The 27,340-nt window shown below is 40.0% G+C and overlaps 1 pseudogene; it reads left to right on the forward strand.

Annotated features, from left to right (window-relative positions):
- Window positions 1–26,171, forward strand: LOC103073642 (pyridoxal kinase pseudogene; annotated as a pseudogene).
- Window positions 26,172–27,340: the final 1,169 nt, after the last annotated feature.

Here is a 27,340-nt window from a genome sequence, read left to right on the forward strand (position 1 = left end):
ATGGGCATAGCGAAGGTCATCCTTTTCACCAAGTTGAGTCAGCCTGAGAATAATACCATTGCAGAAGAAAACAGAGCCAAGACAAGGTGAGAAAGAGACAGGGCTCTGATGAAATCCTAGGTCCAGCCATGCCTCTCGACATCTCAGTTATGACCAACATACTCTTTTTGTCCTTGAACTAGTTTCAGATGGTCTCTTCACTTCCTGATTTCACTCTTGAGACTACTGAAAGAAACAGACAGCAGATGATTTCAAAACGGAGACATTGCTCCCATTTCAAAGGGCCATGCCTTCCAGAAGCCTTCCCCAACCCCTCTTTTTTAAAAAAATTTAGTTATTTATTCATTTTTTAAATTTTTGGCTGTGTTGGTCTTTATTGCTGCATGTGGGTTTTCTCTAGTTGTTGAGAGCAGGGGCTACTCTGTTGCAGTGCACGGGCTTCTCTTGTTGCGGAGCACAGGCTCTAGGTGCATGGATTTCGGTAGTTGTGGCACACGGGCTTCAGTAGTTGTGGCTCACGGACTCTAGAACGCAGGCTCAGTAATTGTGGTGCATGGTATTCGTTGCTCTGTGGCATGTGGGATCTTCCCAGACCAGGGCTCAAACCCATGTCCCCTGCATTGACAGGCAGATCCTTAACCACTGTGCCACCAGGGAAACCTCCTGCATTGAAACCTACAGTTCTGAGAGTTCCCTGGTAGCCTAGTCATTAGGATTCCAGGCTTTCGCTGCCACAGCCTGAGTTCGGGGAACTGAGATCTCACAAGCCATGCAGTGTGGTCAAAAAATAAAAAGAAACCCACATTTCTAACAGCCAAGAGCCTCTCATTTAGAACTTTTTATTTATAGTAAAATTTATAATCCCATTTATAAAGCATTTTCCAGTTGCAGAGCCTCTTTCAGATACATAGTCAACACAAAGCTAAACTGCCTGGATTCAAAGTCCACTTTGCCCCTTCTAAACTGTATGATGTTGGGTCAGTTATTCAGCTTCTTTGTGCTTCCATTTCCTCATCTATAAAATGGGGATAATTACAGCTCTTTACTTAAGGCTGCCATGATGTTTGGTTGGCTAATGTATGTTAAATTCTTAGAACAGTACTCAGCACATGGTAAGATCTGTATAAGTGCCTTCTATTACTATTACTAAAGTTATTGTTGTTATTTTATCCCAAAACAACCTCTCAGAGTAGTTAGTACTGTTTTTATCCTTATTCCCATTTTATAGATGAGGAGACTGAAAATGATTGTGTGACAAATTCATTTAGTGAACAACATTGTTTAGATAATTTCAAGTCTTCTGATTCTATATCCCCATCAACAAACAATCTTCTCCAAACTGTGTGGACTCTTCTAATGCTGTCATATTATTTAGCTATTTTATTACTATACCTATGTCTTCTTATTAGCTAAATTGTAATCTCCTTGGTGCTAGAAACTCTAATTAATACATCTTTAAAATCCCTCAGCAAGGGATGTCCCTGGTGGTGCAGTGGTTAAGAATACTCCTGCTGATTGGTTCAAGATGGCAAAGTAAAATGATGTGCTCTCACTCCCTCTTGTGAGAACACCAGAATCACAACTAACTGCTGAACAATCATCGACAGGAAGACACTGGAACTCACCAGAAAAAATATCCCAAAACCAAAGACAAAGGAGAAGCCACAATGAGATGGTACGAGGGGCGCAATCACAGTAAAATCAACTCCCATAACTGGTGGGTGGGTGACTCACAGACAGGCGAACACTTATACCACAGAAGTCCACCCACTGGAGTGAAGGTTCTGAGCCCCACGTCAGGCTTCCCAACTTGAGGGAGGAGGACTTCCTAGAGAATCAGACTTTGAAGCCTAGCGGGATTTGATTGCAGGATTTTGACAAGACTGGGGGAAACAGAGACTCCACTCTTGGAGGGCACACACAAAGTAGTGTGCGTATCAGGACCCAGGGGAAGGAGCAGTAACCCCAGGGGAGACTGAAACAGACCTACCTGCTAGTGTTGGATGTTCTCCTGCAGAGGTGTTCACCTTGGGGACAAGGACACTGGAAGCAGAAGTTCTGGGAAGTACTCCTTGGTGTGAGCCCTCCCAGAGTCTGTCATTAGCCCCACCAAAGAGCCCAGGTAGGCTCCAGTGTTGGGTTGCCTCAGGCCAAACAACCAACAGGGCAAGAACCCAGTCCCACCCATCAACAGTCAAGTGGATTAAAGTTTTACTGAGCTCTGCCCACCAGAGAAACAGTCAGCTCTACCCAACACAGTCCCTCCCATCAAGCCCCTTAGATAGCCTCATCCACCAGAGGGCAGACAGCAGAAGCAAGAAGAACTACAATCCTGCAGCCTGTGGAACAGAAACCACATTCACAGAAAGACAGACAAGATGAAAAGGCAGAGGGCTATATACTGGATGAAGGAACAAGATAAAACCCCAGAAAAACAACTAAATGAAGTGGAGATAGGCAACCTTCTAAAAATGAATTCATAATAATAATAGTGAAGATGATCCAGGACCTCAGAAAAAGAATGGAGGCAAAGATAGAGAAGATGCAAGAAATGTTTAACAAAGACCTAGAAGAATTAAAGAACAAACAAACAGAGATGAACAATACAATAACTGAAATGAAAACTACACTAAAAGGAATCAATAGCAGAATAACTGAGGCAGAAGGACGGATAAGTGACCTGGAAGACAGAATGGTGGAATTTACTACTGTGGAACAGACTAAAGAAAAAAGAATGAAAAGAAATGAAGACAGCCTAAGAGACCTCTGGGACAACATTAAATGCAACAACATTTGCATTATAGGGGTCCCAGAAGGAGAAGAGAGAGAGAGAAATGACCAGAGAAAATATTTGAACAGAGTATACTTGAAAACTTCCCTAACATGGGAAAGGAAATAGCCACAAAAGTACAGGAAGCACAACGAGTCCCATACAGGATAAACCCAAGAAGAAACATGCCTAGACACATAGTAATCAAATTGGCAAAAATTAAAGACAAAGAAAAATTATTGAAAGCAGCAAGGGAAAAGCGACAAATAACATACAAGGGAACTCCCATAAGGTTAACAGCTGATTTCTCAGCAGAAACTCTACAAGCCAGAAGGGAGTGGCATGATATAATTAAAGTGATGAAAGGGAAGAAACTACAACCAAGATCACTCTACCCAGCAATGCTCTCATTCAGATTCAATGGGGAAATCAAAAGCTTTACAGACAAGCAAAAGCTAAGAGAATTCAGCACCACCAAACCAGCTCTACAACAAATGCTAAAGGAATTTCTCTAAGTGGGAAACACAAGAGAAGAAAAGGACCTACAAAAACAAACCCATAGGTCTTCCCTGGTGGTGCAGTGGTTGAGAGTGTGCCTGCTGATGCAGGGGACACGGGTTCGTGTCCAGGAAGATCCCACATGCCACAGAGCAGCTAGGCCCGTGAGCCATGGCCGCTGAGCCTGCACGTCTGGAGCCTGGGCTCTGAAATGGGAGAGGCCACAACAGTGAGAGGCCCGTGTACTTGGGGGAAAAAAACATAACAATTAAGAAAATGGTCATAGGAACATACATATTGATAATTACCTTAAACTTAAATGGATTAAATGCCTCCACCAAAAGACACAGACTTGCTGAATGGATACAAAAACAAGACCCATATATATGCTGTTACAAGAGACCCACTTCAGATCTAGGGACACATACAGACTGAAAGTGAGGGTATGGAAAAAGATATTCCATGGAAATGGAAATCAAAAGAAAGCTGCAGTAGCAATACTCATATCAGATAAAGTAGACTTTAAAATAAAGAATGTTACAAGAGACAAGGAAGAACACTACATAATGATGAAGAGATCAATCCAAGAAGAAGATATAACAATTATAAATATATAAGCACCTAACATAGGAGCACCTCAATACATAAGGCAACTGCTAACAGCTATAAAAGAGGAAATTGACAGTAACACAATAATACTGGGGGACTTTAACACCCGACTTACACCAATGGATGGATCATCCAAACAGAAAATTAATAAGGAAACACAAGCTTTAAACACAATAGACCAGAGAGATTTTTTTTTTTTTTTTTTTTTTTGCGGTACACGGGCCTCTCACTGCTGTGGCCTCTCCTGTTGCGGAGCACAGGCTCCGGACGCACAGGCTCAGCGGCCATGACTCATGGGCCTAGCCGCTCCGCAACATGTGGGATCTTCCCGGACTGGGGCATGAACCCATGTCCCCTGCATTGGCAGGCAGACTCTCAACCACTGCGCCACCAGGGAAGCCCCAACCAGAGAGATTTAATTGATATATATAGGACATTCCATCTGAAAACAGCAGATTGCATCTTCTTTTCAAGTGCGCATGAAACATTCTCCAGGCTAGATCACATCTTGGGTCACAAATCAAGCCTCAGTAAATTTAAGAAAACTGAAATCACATCAAGCATCTCTTCTGACCACAAAGCTATGATATTAGAAATCAATTACAGTGGAAAAGTCGTAAAAAACACAAACACATGGAGGCTAAACAATACATTACTAAATAACCAAGAGATCACTGAAGAAATCAAAGGGGAAATCAAAAAATACCTAGAAACAAATGACAATGAAAACATGACAATCCAAAACATATGGGATGCAGCAAATGCAGTTCTAAGAGGGAAGTTTATAGCTATACAAGCCTACCTCTACCAAGAAACAAGAAAAACCTCAAATAAACAATCTAACCTTACACCTAAAACAACTAGAGAAAGAAGAACAAACAAAACCCAAAGATACCAGAAGGAAAGAAATCATAAATATCAGAGCAGAAATAAATTAAATAGAAACAAAGAAAACAATAGCAAACATCAATAAAAGTAAAAGCTGGTTCTTTGAGAAGATAAAAAAAATTGATAAACCATTAGCCAGACTCATCAAGAAAAAGAGAGAAAGGACTCAAATCAATAAAATTAGAAATGAAAAAGGAGAGGTTACAACAGACACCGCAGAAATACAAAGCATCATAAGAGACTACTACAAGCAACTCTATGCCAATAAATTGGACAACCTGGAAGAAATGGACAAATTCTTAGAAAGGCATAACCTTCAAAGACTGAACAAGGAAGAAATAGAAAATATGAACAGACAAATCACACGCCCTGAAATTGAAAGTGTGATTAAAAGTCTTCCAACAAATAAAACTCCAGGACCAGATGGATTCATAGGTGAATTCTATCAAACATTTAGAGAAGAGCTAACATCCATCCTTCTCAAACTCTTCCAAAAAATTGCAGAGGAAGGAACACTCCCAAACTCATTCAATGAGGCCACAGTCACCCTGATACCAAAACCAGACAAAGATACTACAAAAAAAGAAAATTACAGACCAATATCATTGATGAATATAGATACAAAAATCCTCAACAAAATTCTAGCAAACTGAACCCAACAACATATTGAAAGAATCAACACATTAAAAGAATCATGATCAAGTGGGATTTATCCCAGGGATGCAAGGATTCTTCAATATATTCAAATCGATCAATGTGACACACCATATTAACATACTGAAGAAGAAAAACCATATGATCATCTCAATAGAAGCAGAAAAAGCTTTAGACAAAATTCAACACCCATTTATATAAAGACTCTCCAGAAAGTGGTCATAGAGGGAACCTACCTAAACTCTCCAGAAAGTGGGCATAGAGGGAACCTACCGCAACATAATAAAAGTCATATATTACAAACCCAGAGCAAACATCATTCTCAATAGTGAAAAACTGAAACCATTTCCTCTCAGATCAGGAGCAAGACAAGGATGTCCACTCTCACCACTATTATTCAATATAGTTTTGGAAGTCCTAGCCATGGAAATCAGAGGAAAAAAAGAAATAAAAGGAATACAAACTGGAAAACAAGAAGTAAAGCTGTCACTGTTTGCAGATGACATGATACTATACATTGAGAATCCTAAAGATGCCACCAGAAAACTACTAGAGCTAATCAATGAATTTGGTAAAGTAGCAGGATACAAAATTAATGCACAGAAATCTATGGGATTCCTATACACTAATGATGAAAAATCAGAAAGAGAAATTAAGGACACACTCCCATTTACACTGCAACAAAAAGAATAAAATACCTAGGAATAAACCTACCTAAGGAGAGAAAACAACTGTTTGCAGAAAACTATAAGACATTGATGAAAGAAATTAAAGGTTATACCAACAGATGGAGAGATATACCATGTTCTTGGATTGGAAGAATCAATATTGTGAAAATGACTATACTACCCAAAGCAATCTACAGATTCAATGCAATCCCTAACAAATTACCAATGGCATTTTTTACAGAACTAGAACAAAAAAATCTTAAAATTTGTATGGAGACAAAAAAGACCCTGAATAGCCAAAGCAGTCTTGAGGGGAAAAAAATGGAGCTGGAGGAATTAGACTCCCTGACTTCAGACTATACTACAGAGCTACAGTAACCAAGATAATATGGTACTGGCACAAAAACAGAAACATAGATAGATGGAACACATAGAAAGCCCAGAGATAAACCCACACACCTATGGTCAACTAATCTATGACAAAGGAGGCAAGGATATACAATGAAGAAAAGACAATCTCTTCAATAAGTGGTGCTGGGAAAACTGAACAGCTACATGTAAAAGGATAAAATTAGAACACTCCCTAACACCATACACAAAAATAAACTCAAAATGGATTAGAGACCTATATGTAAAACCAGACACTGCAAAACTCTTAGAGGAAAACACAGGAAGAACACTCTTTGACATAAATCACAGCAAGACATTTTTTGATCCACCTGCTAGAGTAATGGAAATAAAAACAAAAAAATAAACAAATGGCACCTAATGAAACTTAAAAGCTTTTACACAACAAAGGAAACCATAAAAAAGACGAAAAGGCAACCCTCAGAATGGGAGAATATTTGCAAATGAATCAACGGACAAAGGATTAATCTCCAAAATATATAAACAGTTCATGTAGCTCAATATTAAAAAAAAAAAAAACCAATCCAAAAATGGGCAGAAGACCTAAATAGATATTTCACCAAGGAAGACATACAGATGGCCAAGAGGCACATGAAAAGCTGATCAACATCACTAATTATTAGAGAAATGCAAATCAAAACTACAATGAGGTATCACTTCACACAAGTTAGAATGGGCATCATCAGAAAATCTACAAACAGCAAATGCTGGAGAGGGTGTAGAGATAAGGGAAGCCTCTTGCACTGTTGGTGGGAATGTAAATTGATACAGCCACTATGGAGAACAGTATGAAGCTTCCTTAAAAAACTAAAAATAGAATTACCATATGACCCAGCAATCCCACTACTGGGCATATACCTAGAGAAAACCATAATTCAAAAAGACACATGCACCCCAATGTTCATTGCAGCACTATTTATAAGAGTCAGGTCATGGAAGCAACCTAAATGCCCATCGACAGAAAAATGGATAAAGAAGATGTACATATATACAATGGAGTATTACTCAGCCATAAAAAAGGGATGAAATTGGGTCATTTGTAGAAAAGTGGATGGATCTAGAGGCTGTCATACAGAATGAAGTAAGTCAGAAAGAGAAAAACAAATATCGTATATTAATGCATATATGTGGAACCTAGAAAAATGGTACAGATGAACCGGTTTTCAGGGCAGAAATGGAGACACAGATGTAGAGAACAAACATATGGACACCAAGGGGGGGAAGTGGTATGGGGGAGGGGGGAGGGGATGTGATGAATTGGGACATTGAGATTGACATGTTTACACTGATGTGTATAAAATGGATGACTAATAAGAACCTGCTGTATAAAACAATAAGTTTAAATAATATGGACCTAAATATATATATATATATATATATATATATATATATATGTGTGTGTGTGTGTGTGTGTGTAAAAGAATTCTACTGCCAATGCAGGAGACATGGGTTTGAGCCCTGGTCCCAGAAGATCCCACATGCCGTGGAGCAACTCAGCCCCTGCTCCACAGCTGCTGAGCCTCCATGCCAGATCTACTGAAGCCCATGCACCTAGAGCCTCTGCTCCACAACAAGAGAAGCCACCGCCATGAGAAGCCTGTGGACCACACTGAAGAGAAACCCCCACTCACCACAACTAGAGAAAGCCCATGAACAGCAACAAAGACACAATGCAGACAAAAATAAATAAATAAATTTATTTTTAAAAAAAAATCCCTCAGCAAGTAGCATAGTAGGGTCAGGTAGTAAACAAATATCTATTGACTAATAATATTTAATGGGAAAAAAATGCATTAATACATAATGTATTATACATTAATCCTTTAGATGGTAGATGCAGTTTATAAAACTATATATATGAACCTTATTACTGTCAAAAATATTTTTCTGTATATTTTTCTATATAGAGACAGAAAAAATGACTAAAGAAACTTACATCCAAATATTAACAAGTTTATCATTTCTGGATAGTGGCTCATGGATAACATTTTGTGTGTTTCCGGGATTTTAACTAATAAACTTCCAGAGTTATATGCACCCCAATGTTCATAGCAGCATTATTTATAATAGCCAACGTATGGAAGCAACCTAAGTGCCCATTAACAGATGATGCATAAAGAAGATGTGGTATATACTGGGCATATACCCTGAGAAAACCATGATTCAAAAAGAGTCATGTGGGCTTCCCTGGTGGCGCAGTGCTTGAGAGTCCGCCTGCCGATGCAGAAGACGCGGGTTCGTGCCCCGTTTCGGGAAGATCCCACATGCCGCGGAGCGGCTGGGCCCGTGAGCCATGGCCACTGAGCCTGCGCGTCCGGAGCCTGTGCTCCGCAAATGGGAGAGGCCACAACAGTGAGAGGCCCGCAAAACGCAAGAAAAAAAAAAAAGAGTCATGTACCGAAATGTTCATTGCTGCTCTATTTACAATAGCCAGGACATGGAAACAACCTAAGTGCCCATCGTCGGATGAATGGATAAAGAAGATGTGGCACATATATACAATGGAATATTACTCAGCCATAAAAAGAAACGAAATTGAGCTATTTGTAATGAGGTGGATAGACCTAGAGTCTGTCATACAGAGTGAAGTAAGTCAGAAAGAGAAGGACAAATACCATATGCTAACACATATATATGGAATTTAAGAAAAAAAAATGTTATGAAGAACCTAGGGGTAAAACAGGAATAAAGACACAGACTACTGGAGAAGGGACTTGAGGATATGGGGAGGGGGAAGGGTGAGGTGTGATAGGGCGAGAGAGAGACATGGACATATATATACTAACAAACATAAGGTAGATAGCCAGTGGGAAGCAGCCGCATGGCACAGGGATACAGGCTCGGTGCTTTGTGACTGCCTGGAGGGGTGGGATAGGGAGGGTGGGAGGGAGGGAGACAAAGAGGGAAGAGATATGGGAACATATGTATATGTATAACTGATTCCCTTTGTTATAAAGCAGAAACTAACACACCATTGTAAAGCAATTATACCCCAATAAAGATGTTAAAAAAAAAAAAAGAAGATGTGGTATATATACACAGTGGAATACTACTCAACCATAAAAAAAATTCATTTGCAGCAACATGGATGGACCTGGACAGTATTATGCTAAGTGAAAAATGTCAGACAGTGAAAGACAAATATACTGTATGCTATCACTAATATGTGGAATCCAAGAAAAATTTTAATGGATGAATATAACAGACTGACAGATATAGAGAACAAACTAGTGTTTACCAGTGGGGAGAGGGGCAAGATTGGAGTAGGGGATTAAGTACAAACTACTATGTATAAAATAAATAAGCTACAAGGATGTATTATACATCACAAAGAATATAGCCATTATTTTATAATAACTATAAATGGAGTGTAACCTCTAAAAACTGAATCACTGTGTTGTACACCTGAAACTAACATAATATTGTAAATCAACTATACTTTAGTAAAAATAAATAAATGAAATTATAAGGAGACTTCCAAAGACTCAGCAGCTGGCAGGTGTGATGTGCTATGTTCTCTCACTTCCATCCTCCCCACTGCTACCTGATCACCTCAATTGGAAATAGGTGGAGGGAACCTTCTCAAACCTAGAATCTCCACTTGTTAATATCCCTGGTGTGGCCATCTGTCTCAAGTTCTCCCAGCTGGGTCCCAGGCAGCTGGATTGAAGGCACCACTTACCAGCGATGCCATAAAATTCCCTCTTATTGCCCTTTGGTGTCTCCTCAGTAAAGGACTGTCAGAGGAACATAGGAACAGCTGGGCTTTCATTCAGGAACTCTCCCAAAAAGAGAGGTGATCCTTTGAGGAGGAGAGAGTGAGGTTCCCCGTGGGGCTCTCCATTCTACATCTTCTACCACTGATGAGCATCTTAGAATCGAGAAAAATGCATTTTAAAAAGCATTATAACGTATGTTGAAAATATACTGAAATAAGTTTTTTGTCTGAGTCCTGCCAAGCTTCACAATGCTGAGAATGATTTTCCTAGCATTTATTTTTGCTCTTTGGGAGTCCTTAAAGTGCAATCATCTTTGAATTGTCTATTCTGAATTCTTTTGTCTATATTTCCTCTCAGTTTCCTGGGATGGTTTTTTTTTTTATCTCTACAATGGAGATAGAACAGCTACAGAAATCTGTAAAAATATTACTTAAGGTCGTCCCTAATTTCTTTTTGTTTAAGTATTATCTTTATTTTTTTTTAAGTATTGTCCTTAAATATTTCAAAGGGTCTCTGAGGTGGAGTGTCTGAAGGCCAGCACCAACGAGGTGCTCTGGGTGACCGTGACAGCCTTCACCAAGTGACCCTGCTCAGAACGAAGCGTCCTGCTTTCTCTTACAGGGGCCAGTCGTTTTTCTTCTGTGGACTTCTGATTTTCTGCAGTTTGCACTTCCCACACTATAATTGGCTTTTGTTTTATGAAATGGTGGGTGGCTTTTTCTTTTGTGTATGTATGCAGGATTCTGCTGGCCTTCCTCTTTCTGCTATACTGGCATTCCATTCCTTGTGGCCATCCTCACTGTTGCCTGTTTGGGTTCTGGTGTGCTTTGACTGTCAGAGTACCTCCAGGCTCCTCACATGCACATCTTTTGGATTACCTCAGGTTGAGTTTTTCCACATGTGCATGTACATCTAGCATTCTGCCTGCAATTCAGACAGAAGTCACAAAAAGGCCTTTAAGTCACCAAAGGTAAATATCTGTATCTGTTAGTACATTTTATACATAGACCTCAGTTGAGATGTATACTTAGCAAAATTATTTTTAAACTGAAATACACAGTAAATAATATAAAGTGCCCCTTGGCTCTTGCTTCCCATGTAAATCTATTGTATTATTACACTTGTTATAATTTTAACTATTAAATCATAAAATTCCGATTGTTTCATATAGCCAGTTTGGGATGAGCTCCCATTCTAGTTATGCTGTATATAGTTTGAATTATATAGAAATTGTTCCTTCTTCTGGCCACCCCTGCCCATCTTAGTATTTTGCAAGGTTTAATTAGTTGTACACCTGGTACCCTTTACTTGCTACAGTTATTATAATTTGATGGCAAAATAGACCTCTCATCATTGAAGGAGAGAGAAAAGATGTGTGTCTAATTGGTCCCAAGATTTTTTGAGCTGTGCCATTCATGGTACTCTTTGCCTATGCATCTCCTTTCAGGAATTTTTTTCGGTCTTACTATTTTTATCATTTCTATAGAGAAGAGGCTTGTGACCAGAACTAATCTTGAGTACAGTTTCATCTTTTTCTGTCCACAAGTAAATTAATGTCTGCTCTTAAATAAATATCTACTTACACTTTCTTGGGGGAAAAAAATCAAATGTCAGTACTAGCAAATGTTGCATGTAAATCATTAGCAAGTAATGACTACAACTCAGATAATTAAGAATTCTGTAACAGAAAGCTCTGCTATGCTTTAATTTTTATATACAATTATGATAATTAGCATATTGTAAGAATATAAAACTTTGCTTTGTAAAGTTTATTTTTACTATTTCTTTATCACTGTTTATCGTATCACCATTGGTTTTGTAATGTAAATATTATATATTGAGCAAATTAAATGTCAAATTTTTTATTACCATAGTTCATGTTACTAGTGGGGCTTTCAGGTGTTTAGAGCTTTTTTTGGTTAACATTCAGTACAAAAGTTATAGATGCTGTATAATGCTAGAGTTGAATTTTAAGGGATTCCCTAATATGTATACTATCTTTTTATCTGAAGTAATAAATAAACTATGATCTTGAAAGTGCCGGAATCAGAAAAAAAAATATTTAAAGGGTCAAAACTCAGGAAATTACAGAGTAAATATTTGCCCTTTTTATCATTTAGCACATATTTTTTGGTGCCTTCTCTGTGACAAGTCCTGGGAAAAAGTGATGAATTAAAATATACACTCTTCTTGCCCTCCAGGAGCTTAGAGTCTAGTGGACTTCAATCTCACTCACCTCAGGAAGTGATGTTCCTTTTCTCCAATCCAGTCATCTGCCTATGCTATATGCTGTGTAAATTTTCCAAAATCAAAGTTTTCCATACACACTAAACAGAGAGCGGTACAAGAGGAAAAGGAATTATGACAAAAGGAGAAGTTGCCTCACATATTGTCTTCCTAGCTGTTGGTTTAACATCTACCTTTACAACAATATTGCAAACTCTATGAGGGCAGAGACCATATCTTCTTATTCATTGCTTTATCTCCACCACCTAGAACATTGTCTGAAACGGAGGAGGCACTCAACAAATACTGATTGATTTATTGAATGAATGACTGAATAAATGAACAAACTGAAGAATATTGCCTAACGGGGAATTCCCTGGCAGTCCAGTGGTTAAGACTCGGTGCCTTCACTGCCATGGACCTGGGTTCACTCCCTGGCCAGGGAACTAAGCTCCCACAAGGTGTGCAGTGTGACCAAAAATTGAAAGAAAAAAAAAGAATATTGCCTGACAAACGAAGGTGCTCATTTATGGATAGTTAGATGAACAGGTGGTAGAGCAGATGAGTGGATAAACATATAGATCAGTTAACAGTGATGAGAAGGGTGCGTAGGTCAAGGAGTGGATGGATGGGTGGGTAAACAGATAAATTGTTTATTGGTTGGTGCATATGTGGGTGGGTGATTTTAAAAATGGAAAATTTCAGTATAGTTATCAAGATCCTTGTGATAATGTTCAATTTGTAAAGAGGTTTGAATTTGCTCCAGTCAGGAAGAACTCACAGAAACACCACCAGGGTTTGGAGCAACCCAAGGAAGTGGCCTGAACATTCCTAAATCACTCCTCCACCCCCACCCCAGGTCATGAGGCTCCAGCAGCACACATGAGTTCATACCAGGTACATATCCTTATTTTGCTGCCCTCACCCATTCTCCCTACTGCTGGCAACAGCATCTATTTACTCATTGAAGAACCGCCCACCCCTCCAAATATGATCTCATTAGTGTGCACATTATATAAGCTGAGCTACTCAGATGTTTGCTCCTTGGAGTTTGAACCTGGAGCAGAAAAGCATTGTATTATTTTCCTAGGGCTGCCATAACAAAGTACCACAAACTGAATGGCTTAAAACAACAGAAATTTTTTGTCTCACAATTCTGGAGTGTAGAATTTTGAAATCAAGTTGTTGACAGGGTCATGCTCTCTCTGAAATCTGTAGGGGAGAATCCATCCTTGCCTCTTCTAACTTCTGGTGTTTGCTGGCAATCCTTGGCATTCCTTGGGTTTTAGATGTGTCACTGCAATCTCTGCCTCCATTGTCAATGGCCATCTTCTCCCCACATGTCTCTGTCACTTCTCCTCTAATAAGGGGACCAGACATATTGGATTGGCCACACTACTCCAGTATGACCTCGTCTTAACTTGAGTACATCTGCAAAGACCCTACTTCCCAATAAGATCACATTTGCAGGTATTGGGTGCTAGGACTTCAACATATATTTTGGCGGGATACAATTCAACCCCTAACAGACACAAAGTCTGAAACCATATGGAGCCCATTTGTCTGAAGAGAGAAGCCTAAAGGGACTCCCTAGATACATGATCTGCCATGGTTTCTGTGCTTTCCAAAGTCTAATGGGGAGCTTTTCCCTGATTCTGTGAACTATACCTACCTAACCATATCTTTCAATTTTATTTGTTTACCCTTTTAAGACAGAATTGGTTTATGTTGCCTACAACCAAAATATCCTAACAGCTAGATGTAGTCTTCCAAGACAAATCGATTGAGTGTGGTGCACACACACACATACACACACACACACAATCAGTCATCTCTTTCATCTCCCTTCCCCTTCGACCTCGATGAGTGAGATTGGCAAGAAGAGGCCAAAGGTTCCTTTGTCGACTCAAATGAAAACAAAAGACCCTTTATTTAAGGAGGGTGCCTCTCTCCCTCTGTATTTTAGTTCGAGAAGTTTGAATGGTTCACCAGCTGGATTATGTGGAATCCTTGCCTAAATTTATCACAGGGATATTGTGAAAACCAAGTAGGGGGAAGAGGTTTGATAGCAAAACATGACCTACGAAGCGTTACGCAATAGTGAAGGCCATATCTTTAATCGACGAGTATAGAGAGTAAACTTTAGATTCAGAAGACCCCTGTTAATAGTCATTCTCTTGCCCTGCTTTATTTTCCTTTGTAAACACTTTTATTACCTGAAATTGTTTTATTTATTTACTCACCTATAGTCGGTCTTCTCCACTAGAAGACAAGTCCCACAAAGGTGGGGCTTCGTTTCACTGGCTTCAGTCTCCACAGTGCCTGAAGGAGTGAGTGAGTGAACAAATGAATGACTGAAAGAAGCTGCAGTGTCAGGACTGAAGACAAATTACTTAACCTGAGGTTTTTGTTATTTGTTAGATTTTCACAGGAATTAAGATAAACAAAGACTAGTTATTCACAATGTAGTCTTGAGAACAGTGGCATCAGCAACATCTGGGAGTTTGCTGAAATGCAGGTTCTCAGGCCCCAACCCAGACCCACTGAGTCAGAATTTGCATACTAACAAGATACCCAAATGGGGGGGGTGTTCTGAAGATGGTGGAAGAGCAAGACACGGAGATCACCTTCCTCCCCACAGATACACCAGAAATACATCGTGGAACAACTCCTACAGAACACCTACTGAATGCTGGCAGAAGACCTCAGACCTCCCAAAAGGCAAGAAACTCCCCATGTACCTGGGTAGAGCAAAAGAAACAACAGAGACAAAAGAATAGGGATGAGACCTGCACCAGTGGGAGGAAGCTGTGCAGGAGGAAAGGTTTCCACACACTAGGAAGCCCCTTCGCGGGTGGAGACTGCGGGTGGCGGAGGGGGAAACTTCGGAGCCGCGGAGGAGAGCGTAGCCACAGGGTGCGGAGGGCAAAGCGGGGAGATTCCCGCACAGAGGATCGGTGCCAAGAGGCACTCACCAGCCCGAGAGGCTTGTCTGCTCACCGGCCGGGGTGGGCGGGGCTGCGAGCTGAGCCTCGGGCTTTGGTCGAAGCGCAGGGAGAGGACTGGTGTTGGTTGCGTGAACACAGCCTGAAGGGGTTAGTGCACCACGGCTAGCCGGGAGGGAGTCCGGGAAAAGGTCTGGAGCTGCCGAAGAGGCAAGAGACTTTTTCTTCCCTCTTTGTTTCCTGGTGCGCGAGGAGAGGGGATTAAGAGCGCTGCTTAAAGGAACGCCAGAGACGGGCGCGAGCCACAGCTAAAACCGCGGACCCCAGAGACGGGTGCGAGCCGCGGCTAAAGCACGGACCTCAGAGACGGGCGGGAGACGCCAAGGCTGCTGCTGCCACCACCAAGGGGCCTGTGTGTAAGCACAGGTCACTATCCACAACCCTCTTCCAGGGAGACTGTGCAGTCCGCCACAGCCAGGTTCCCGGGATCCAGAGACAACTTACCCGGGAGAACGCACGGCGGGCCTCAGGCTGGTGCAATGTCACGCCGGCCTCTGCCGCCGCAATCTGCGCCCCTCCCTCCCCCCGGCCTGAGTGAGCCAGAGCCCCCGAATCAGCTGCTCCTTTAACCCCTTCCTGTCTGAGCAAAAAACAGACGCCCTCCAGCGACCTACACGCAGAGGCGGGGCCAAATCCAAAGCTGAGCCCCTGGGAGCTGTGAGAACAAAGAAGAGAAAGGGAAATCTCTCCCAGCAGCGTCAGAAGCAGCGAATTAAAGCTCCACAATCAACTTGATGTACCCTGCACCTGTGGTATACATGAATAGACAACGAATCATCCTAAATTAAGGAGGTGGACTTTGAAAGCAAGATTTATGATTTTTTCCCCTTTTCCTCTTGTTGTGAGTGTGTATGTGTATGCTTCTGTGTGAGATTTTGTCTGTATGGCTTTGCTTCCACCATTTGTCCAAAGGTTCTATCCATCCGTTTTTCTTTTTTCTAATTTTTTTCTTAATAATTATTTTTTAATTTAATAACTTTATTATATTTTACTTTATTTTATTTTACTTTATCTTCTTTCCTTCTTTCTTTTTTCCTTCCTTCCTTCCTTTCTTCCTCCCACCATCCCTCCCTCCCTCCCTCCTTTCTTACTTTCCCTCTTTTCTTCTTTCTTTCCTTCATTCTTCCTTCCCTCCTTTCTTCCTTTCTTTCTTTCTTTCTTTCTTCCTACTTCTACTAATTCTTTCCCTCTACTTTTTCTCCCTTTTATTCTGAGCCGTGTGGATGAAAGGCTCTTGATGCTGCAGCCAGGAGTCAGTGCTGTGCCTCTGAGGTGGACAGCCAAATTCAGGACACTGGTCAACAAGAGACCTCCCAGCTCCACATAATATCAAAAGGCAAAAATCTCCCAGAGAGCTCCATCTCAACACCAGCACCCAGCTTCACTCAACAACCAGCAAGCTACAGTGCTGGACACCCTATGCCAAACAACTAGCAAAACAGGAACACAACCTCACCCATTAGCAGAGAGGCTGTCAAAAATCATAATAAGTCCACAGACACACCAAAACACACCCCCAGATGTGGACCAGCCCACCAGAGAGACAAGATCCAGCCTCATCCACCAGAACACAGGCACTAGTCCCCTACACCAGGAAGCCTACACAACCCACTGAACCAACCTTAGCCACTGGGGACAGATGTCAAAAACAACGGGAACTACGAACGTGCAGCCTGCAAAAAGGAAACCCCAAACACAGTAAGATAAACAAAATGAGAAGGCAGAAAAACACACAGCAGATGAAGGAGCAAGATAAAAACGCACCAGACCTAACAAATGAAGAGGAAATAGGCAGTCTACCTGAAAAAGAATTCAGAATAATCATAGTAAAGATGATGCAAAATCTTGGAAATAGAATAGACAAATTGCAAGAAACATTTAACAAGGACCTAGAAGAACTAAAGATGAAACAAACAATGATGAAATTAAAAATACTCTAGATGGGATCAATAGCAGAATAACTGAGGCAGAAGAACGGATAAGTGACCTGGAAGATAAAATAGTGGAAATAACTACTGCAGAGAAGAATAAAGAAAAAAGAATGAAAAGAACTGAGGACACTCTCAGAGACCTCTGGGGAAACATTAAACGCAACAACATTCGAACTATAGGGGTTCCAGAAGAAGAAGAGAAAAAGAAAGGGACTGAGAAAATATTTGAAGAGATTATAGTTGAAAACTTCCCTAATATGGGAAAGGAAATAGTTAATCAAGTTCAGGAAGCACAGAGAGTCCCATACAGGATAAATCTAAGGAGAAATATGCCAAGACACATATTAATCAAACTGTCAAAAATTAAATAAAAAGAAAGTATATTAAAAGCAGTAAGGGAAAAACAACAAATAACACACAAGGGAATCCTCATAAGGTTAACAGCTGATCTCTCAGCAGAAACTCTGCAAGCAAGAAGGGAGTGGCAGGACATACTGAAAGTGATGAAGGAGAAAAACCTGCAACCAAGATTACTCTACCCAGCAAGGATCTCATTCAGATTTGATGGAGAAATTAAAACCTTTACAGACAAGCAAAAGCTGAGAGAGTTCAGCACCACCAAACCAGCTTTACAACAACTGCTAAAGGAAATTCTCCAGGCAGGAAACACAAGAGAAGGAAAAGATCTACAATAATGAACTCAAAACAATGTAGAAAATGGGAATAGGAACATACATATCAATAATTACCTTAAATGTAAATGGACCAAATGTTCCCACCAAAAGACACAGATTGGCTGAATGGATACAAAAACAAGACCCATATATATGCTGTCTACAAGAGACCAACTTCAGACCTAGAGACATATACAGACTGAAAGTAAGAGGATGGAAAAAGATATTCCATGCAAATGGAAACCAAAAGAAAGCTGGAATAGCAATTCTCATATCAGACAAAATAGACTTTAAAATAAAGACTATCAGAAGAGAGAAAGAAGGACACTACATAATGATCAAGGGATTGATCCAAGAAGAAGATATAACAATTGTAAATATTTATGCACCCAACATAGGAGCACCTCAATACATAAGGCAAAAACTAGCAGCCATAAAAGGGGAAATCGACAGTAACACATTCATAGTAGGGGACTTCAACACCCCACTTTCACCAATGGACAGATCATCCAAAATGAAAATAAATAAGGAAACACAAGCTTTAAATGATACATTAAACCAGATTGACTTAACTGATATTTATAGGACACTCCATCCAAAAACAACAGAATACACATTTTTCTCAAGTGGTCATGAAACATTCTCGAGGATAGATCATATCTTGGGTCACAAATCAAGCCTTGGAAAATTTAAGAAAATTGAAATTGTATCAAGTATCTTTTCCAACCACAACGCCATATGACTAGATATCAATTACAGGAAAAAATCTGTAAAAAGTACAAACACATGGAGGCTAAACAACACACTACTTAATAACGAAGTGATCACTGAAGAAATCAAAGAGGAAATAAAAAACTTCCTAGAAACAAATGACAATGGAGACACGACAACCCATAACCTATGGGATGTAGCAAAAGCAGTTCTAAGAGGGAAGTTTATAGCAATACAAGCCCACCCTAAGAAATAGACAACATCTCGAATAAACAACTAACCTTGCACCTAAAGCAATTAGAGAAAGAAGAACAAAAAAACCCCCAAAGTTAGCAGAAGGAAAGAAATCATAAAAATCAGATCAGAAATAAATGAAAAAGAAATGAAGGAAACAATAGCAAAGATCAATAAAACTAAAAGCTGGTTCTTTGAGAAGATAAACAAAATAGATAAACCATTTGCCAGACTCATCAAGAAAAAAAGGGAGAAGACTCGAATCAATAGAATTAAAAATGAAAAAGGAGAAGTAACAACTGACACTGCAGAAATACAAAAGATCATGAGGGATTACTACAAGCAACTCTATGCCAATAAAATGGACAATCTGGAAGAAATGGACAAATTCTTAGAAATGCACAAACTGCCAAGACTGAATCAGGAAGAAATAGAAAATATGAACAGACCAATCACAAGCACTGAAATTGAAACTGTGATTAAAAATCTTCCAACAAACAAAAGCCCAGGACCAGATGGCTTCACAGGCGAATTCTATCAAACATTTAGAGAAGAGCTAACACCTATCCTTCTCAAACTCTTCCAAAATATAGCAGAGGGAGGAACACTCCCAAACTCATTCTACGAGGCCACCATCACCTTGATACCAAAACCAGACAAGGATGTCACAAAGAAAGAAAACTACAGGCCAATATCACTGATGAACATAGATGCAAAAATCCTCAACAAAATACTAGCAAACAGAATCCAACAGCACATTAAAAGGATCATACACCATGATCAAGTGGGGTTTATTCCAGGAATGCAAGGATTCTTCAATATACGCAAATCTATCAATGTGATAAACCATATTAACAAATTGAAGGAGAAAAACCATATGATCATCTCAATAGATGCAGAGAAAGCTTTTGACAAAATTCAACACCCATTTATGATAAAAACCCTGCAGAAAGTAGGTGTAGAGGGAACTTTCCTCAATATAATAAAGGCCGTATATGACAAGCCCACAGCCAACATCATCCTCAATGGCGAAAAACTGAAAGCATTTCCACTAAGGTCAGGAACAAGACAAGGTTGCCCACTCTCACCACTCTTATTCAACATAGTTTTGGAAGTTTTAGCCACAGCAATCAGAGAAGAAAAGGAAATAAAAGGAATCCAAATTGGAAAAGAAGAAGTAAAGCTGTCACTGTTTGCAGATGACATGATACTATACATAGAGAATCCTAAAGATGCTACCAGAAAACTACTAGAGCTAATCAATGAATTTGGTAAAGTAGCAGGATACAAAATTAATGCACATAAATCTCTGGAATTCCTATACACTAATGATGAAAAATCTGAAAGTGAAATCAAGAAAACACTCCCATTTACCACAGCAACAAAAAGAATAAAATATCTAGGAATAAACTTATCTAGGGAGACAAAAGACCTGTACTCAGAAAACTATAAGACACCGATGAAAGAAATTAAAGATGATACAAATAGATGGAGAGATATACCATGCTCCTGGATTTGAAGAATCAATATTGTGAAAATGACTATACTACCCAAAGCAATCTACAAATTCAATGAAATCCCTAACAAACTACCACTGGTATTTTTCACAGAACTAGAACAAAAATTTTCACAATTTGTATGGAAACACAAAAGACCCCAAATAGCCCAATCAATCTTGAGAACAAAAAATGGAGCTGGAGGAATCAGGCTCCCTGACTTCAGACTATACTACAAAGCTACAGTAATCAAGACAGTATGGTACTGGCAGAAAAACAGAAAGATAGATCAATGGAACAGGATAGAAAGCCCAGCGATAAACCCACACACATATGGTCACCTTATCTTTGATAAAGGAGGCAGGAATGTACAGTGGAGAAAGGACAGCCTCTTTAATAAGTGGTGCTGGGAAAACTGGACAGGTACATGTAAAAGCATGAGATTAGATCACTCCCTAACACCATACACAAAAATAAGCTCAAAATGGATTAAAGACCTAAATGTAAGGCCAGAAACTATCAAACTCTTAGAGGAAAACATAGGCAAAACACTCTATGACATAAATCACAGCAAGTTCCTTTTTGACCCACCTCCTAGAGAAATGGAAATAAAAACAAAAATAAACAAATGGGACCTATTGAAACTTCAAAGCTTTTGCACAGCAAAGGAAACCATAAACAAGACCTAAAGACAACCCTCAGAATGGGAGAAAATATTTGCAAATGAAGCACCTGACAAAGGATTAATCTCCAAAATTTACAAGCAGCTCATGCAGCTCAATAACAAAAAAAACAAACAGCCCAATCCAAAAATGAGCAGAAGACCTAAATAGACATTTCTGCAAAGAAGACATACAGACTGCCAACAAACACATGAAAGAATGCTCAACATCATTAATCATTAGGGAAATGCAAATCAAAACTAAAATGAGATATCATCTCACACCAGTCAGAATGGCTATCATCAAAAAATCTAGAAACAATAAATGCTGGAGAGGGTGTGGAGAAATGGGAACACTCCTGCACTGCTGGTGGGAATGTGAATTGGTACAGCCACTATGGAGAACAGTATGGAGGTTCCTTAAAAAACTACAAATAGAACTCCCATATGACCCAGCAATCCCACTACTGGGCATATACCCTGAGAAAACCATAATTCAAAAAGAGTCATGTACCAAAATGTTCATTGCAGCTCTATTTAAAATAGCCTAGAGATGGAAACAACCTAAGTCCCCATCACTGGATGAATGGATAAAGAAGATATGGTACATATATACAATGGAATATTTCTCAGCCATAAAAAAGAAATGAAATCAAGCTATTTGTAATGGGGTGGATAGACCTAGAGTCTGTCATACAGAGTGAAGTAAGTCAGAAAGAGAGAGACAAATACCGTATGCTAACACATATATATGGAATTTAAGAAAAAAAATGTCATGAAGAATCTAGGGGTAAGACAGGAATAAAGACACAGACCTACTGAAGAACGGACTTGAGGATATGGGGAGGGGGAAGGGTGAGCTGTGACAAAGCGAGAGAGAGGCATGAACATATATACACTACAAAACGTAAGGTAGATAGCTAGTGGGAAGCAGCCGCGTAGCACAGGGATATCAGCTCGGTGCTTTGTGACCGCCTGGAGGGGTGGGATAGGGAGGGTGGGAGGGAGGAAGATTCAAGAGCAAAATGATATGGGAACATATGTATATGTATAACTGATTCCCTTCGTTATAAAGCAGAAACTAACACACCATTGTAAAGCAATTACACCCCAGTAAAGATGTTAAAATAAAAAGATACCCAAATGATTCATCTGCACAGTATAGTTTGAGAAGACTTGAATGTGAAAGGTACATGAAACTGTTCATTTATTAAGGTAAATGAAACTGTAAAGTAATAAACACATACATTATCATTATTATATTGTTGCCATATGTCCCTTGCTGTTTCAGTTGAGTGTCAAAAGCAGGTATCCCAAGGGCCTAGTAGAGCACAATATTTAATACAGGACAGTGATAGTAACAATGCATAACAATCTTAGAGGAGCTCTGATATATTGCTGGAGAGAATATTCTGGCAAAAAAATATTTGCAATCATACCAAAACCCTTTAAATTTTTACATACATGAACAAAAATTTAACAAGATGTCCAGCATAGTCTTAAATTGAGGGGAAATGGAGACAATTTGAAACAGTAGATTTAATGGTTTAAAATAAATTATGTTTATCCAAACAGTAGAAAGCTTGCAATCATGTTAAGTATTGTGTAAATATATGCATTATTAGTACAATAACTAAGCAAGACTCATGCAGCATAATTTTTCAAAACTATTTTATTTGTTTCCCATTCTGCCCGTTGATGTGAGAAAGGGTATTTATTTTTCGCTCCTTGGATGAAAATCAGGGCAACTTTTATGAAACACTTGGACCCTCTTAGATCATGAAAAGTGCTCCCAACATCAGTGGTCCTTTAAAAAAAAAAATCTCACTTTGGTAAGAGATAGTCCAGTTCCAGGTAAAAATTTAAATGTCAATCTTCATTCAAGGTTAAAATTTCTCCTTCCTCCACCTGTGCTTCCCACAGCTTCACCACCTACAGTGCTAGTTCTTAAAGGATAGATAGGAATTATACACAAAGAAAGGGTCAGGGAAGGCAGTACAGATGGAAGGAACAGTCTAAACAAAGTGAGAAGCAACAAAAAGCACACCTTCCTTGGTGGACTCTAAGGAAACCATCCTGCCAAGACAAAGTCCTCATAAATGGCAATAAACTCTCAGAAGCTGCCAGAAATTCAACCTATCAAATCTAAGTAGAATTGGAAATTTGCAAAAGGAATACTGCATGTGTGTGCCAATAATATTGTGAGCTGTTGAGAGCATTGGTTTGAGAGTTAACCAGGTGTAAGTTCAAATCCCAAGTTTGCCACTTAGTAGCTGGATGACCTTGAGCAAATTGCTTAAGCTCCCTAAGCTTCAGTTTCCTCATCTGTAAAATGTCCCCTTCGGTTGTGAGGATTAAGTAACATAATGCATACAAAGAGCTAGACACTGTGCCTGGGACACAGATAGTGCTCAACAAAAGGCTAAATGTTGCCTTCATGACTCAGGAAACTGCAAGCTTGAACTTACCCTTCCCAGTGGTCAAGGATTGGAAACAACTGTCATTTGCAATTCCTACTGAGAAGTTGAGGTTGTCATCTGCCCCCGCCCCCTTCCCAAGAACCATCCTCTTCCCAGAAAAATGCAAGAGAGGTATTCATTGTGGCCCTGGAAGCCACAGGGCAAGACCCAGTCTCAAACTTGGCTCAGAAAAGGAGAGACATTTCTTTCAAGTAAGTACTTAGAGAAGACAAATTTTTAGAGACCAGTGAGACTGGAGTCCAGAGAGCCCTTCCAGAAAGCTCTGCCTTTTCTAAAATAATCTCAGGATATTCTTGAGATGCTGGAGGTCAGGGAAGTGAAACCCAATAATGTTGGATTACATTTTCCACCAGCCTGGACAAAGGGGAGAAGAAGTCATGGAAGAAGGAGTGGTTTAAAATATTTTTGAAAAATTATTCATTTTAAATTTGTTAACAAATTAAAATTTATACTTGATTAAAAGCAACAGTCCCACAACTCACTCCTTGCCATCCAGTGTCCTGTTCCCAGAGGCAACTATTTCTAATTCTTTTAGCTCTTTCTCCTGGGTGTCAAGTCCATATCTCTATACAGTGGAGCCTCACTACTCGATGGTTCCATATTTGTGAATTTGTCTACTAGCTAAAATTTATTTGTAACTCCAAAATTAATACTCAAGGTGCTTTTGTGGTAGACAACAAAAAATTTGAGTCATCTCTAACATGATTGTGCCCAGGTGAGGTAGAGCAAAGCAGTAGTCTGCCTTCTTGTTTCAGCTCTCACACAGATGTCTTTAAAAATAATCAATAAAAAATCTATAATAGGAAAATAAAAGAGTTTTATTTGACCCAAATTAAGGACTATGGTCAGGGAGACAGCCTCTCAGATTAATCTGAGGAACTGCTCTGGAGAAGCATGGTTTTCAGCACAGTTGTACATCTTGTCAGAACAAAGAACATCAAACAAGTCAGGGATACCATCCTTTCAAGGTTTCAAAAATAAACAGATCAGCACATACACAGCAAGTCAGTATGTCCTTGACACCTAGGAAGGCAGTCTTATCACTGAAGGAATACCAGCATTGGCATCACAGGAATAGAGGCATTTAATCTTTATTGTTAATGTGGACATTCTTTACTTCTAGTCAATGTGCTCTTTTTTTTAATGATTAAAGCAGATGTAAAATGTATGTTTGATAGACCACAAACAGGCTGTTTAGGTTAACATAACATTTAAGTCAAATCATGTATAATCCAGAAACCAGACGTTCCCATACCTCAATATGTGAAAATTTCCTTCCATTATTTCTCCCTTCTGATTGGAAATCTTTCAATAGAAAGCACTGATGATCAAAATATTTGTCCTTCAATGCCAGGGTAGTTGCTGCCTGCCCTGGGTCCATCATGTCCCTCAGTGTTAGACTTCCTTTTTTGTTGTTTATACATGTAAAGAGATTTGCCTAAGAGGGAGGTGGCCCATCGTTCAAGCAGAGTGCCTGCACTGAGCAGGGCTGCAGCGGAGCAGAGCCTGAGTACAGCTGGAACCAAGTGGAACACAGCCCCAGCAAGCGGCAGAGACACTGACCCTGCCCGGCCCTGCTCCTGAGGCAGACCTGTCAAGGAGGAAGATTGTCAGGTGCTCTCCATTCAGAGCTGTGTCATCTGTGGCTACATGGGCAATCAGGCGGCCACACTCCCACTACAGGTTTTGGAGTTCAAGATTGATGTAGTGAACTCTGTCCAGTTTTTAAACCACACAGGCTACTCACACTGGAATGGCCAAGTGCTGAACTCAGATGAGCTCTATGAGCTGTATGATGGGCTGGAGTTGAACAACATGAACAAATATAACTATGTGCTCACAGGTTACATGCAAGACAAGTTCTTCCTGGCCATGTTGGTGGACACCAGGAAGGAGCTGAAGCAGCAGGACTCCAGGCTCTTGGTCATGTGCTTCCCCATGATGGGAGACAAGTGGAACAGAGAAGTTTCCATCTACCCCCCTGAGGACCTTCTTCTGGTTTACAGAGAGAACGTGATGCCAGTTGCAGACATCATAACCCCCAACCAATTTGAGCCTGAGTTGCTGAGCGGCAGAAAGATCCACAGTCAAGAAGAAGACTTAGCAATGAGTGATGGACGTGCTGCACTTAATGGGCCCTGACACAGTGGTCATCACCAGCTTAGATCTGCCATCCCCAAGGGGCATTAGCTACCTGATCATGCCAGGGAGCCAGATGACCCTGACCCCTGACAGCACCGTGATGATGCAGAGCATCCTCATGGAGATGTGCAAGGTGGACACAGTCTCTATAGGCACTGGGGACCTCTTCACTGCCATGCTCTTGGCATGGATGCACAAGCAACTCAACAGTCTCAAGGTGGCCTGTGAAAATACTGTGTTGACCATGCACCACGTTCTGCAGCAGACCATCAAGTGTGCAAAAGCCAAGGCTGTGGAAGGACTGAAGCCCAGCCCAGCCCAGCTGTAGCTGAAGACTGTCTAGAGCAAGAAGGACATCAAGAACCCAGAGATCATTGTCCAGGCCATAGTGCTGTGAGAGCCATGTGAACCCTCCTCCTTAACACTCAGCGTTAGGTGTCTCCATTTCCATCCTTGTGAAAAATGTAACATCTGCCTTAGAGCTGTGACCAAAATTTGACATTTTTTTTCATTCATGAGAAAAAAAAAAGAAGAAGAGATTTGCCTAGTTATCCACTTGGGGGGTGGGAGGGAGGGGGGTGTCTAATCAGACATAGTGAACAAGGACAGACATATGCTAATGAGGAAACATTTTATAGGCTATAAATTTTATCAGTTATGTTGAATTGTCACATAAACATTGTTACACCTGCCTTTTTTAAAATTTTATTTTGTTTATATTTTTATACAGCAGGTTCTTATTAGTCATCAGTTTTATACACATCAGTGTATACATGATCCCAATCACCCAATTCATCACACCCCCACCCCTGCCGCTTTCCTCCCTTGTGTCCATACATTTGTTCTCTACGTCTGTGTCTCAATTTCTGCCCTGAAAACTGGTTCATCTGTACCATTTTTCTAGGTTCCACGTATATGTGTTAATATACGATATTTGTTTTTCTCTTCCTGGCTTACTTCACTCTGTATGACAGTCTCTAGATCCACCCACGTCTCAAAAAATGACCCAATTCCATTCCTTTTTATGGCTGAGTAATATTCCATTGTATATATGTACCACATATTCTTTATCCATTTGTCTGTCAATGGGCATTTAGGTTGCTTCCATGACCTGGCTATGTTACACCTGCTGTAAACAGTAGGCTTAAAGCAAGTAGTGATACATGTCCTGAGTAGCTTCATAGCCAGGAAAAAAATAATAATACATACTATGACAATGATAATCATTTGTAAGCAAAATGGGAAAAAAATGTCTGATCTTGTAGCCATTTCACCCTTTTGGGAAATTGTATGTGTGTGTGCCTCTACTTCTCCAGAGCTGTTGATGTAAGTGCAGCAAGTAGTGTGAGCAATAACATAAATGCTTCCTTGTTTAACCAACAAAAATATGAGGCAATTCTGTTATCTAATATTATATGGGCTAAGGAATTTAGGGATGTCTGTTATGCTGCAATGCTTTTCTTCAGTTTCCTCAACTATTTGACCAATGGTGGGTGATAGATTTCTAATCATATCTCTGTTTACACATACTCCTGCATTAGGAACCAAGATTGCCAAAAGATTTTG

Source organism: Lipotes vexillifer, unplaced genomic scaffold, assembly GCF_000442215.2.
Source record: "Lipotes vexillifer unplaced genomic scaffold, Lipotes_vexillifer_v1.1 scaffold610, whole genome shotgun sequence".
NCBI lineage: Eukaryota > Metazoa > Chordata > Mammalia > Artiodactyla > Lipotidae > Lipotes > Lipotes vexillifer.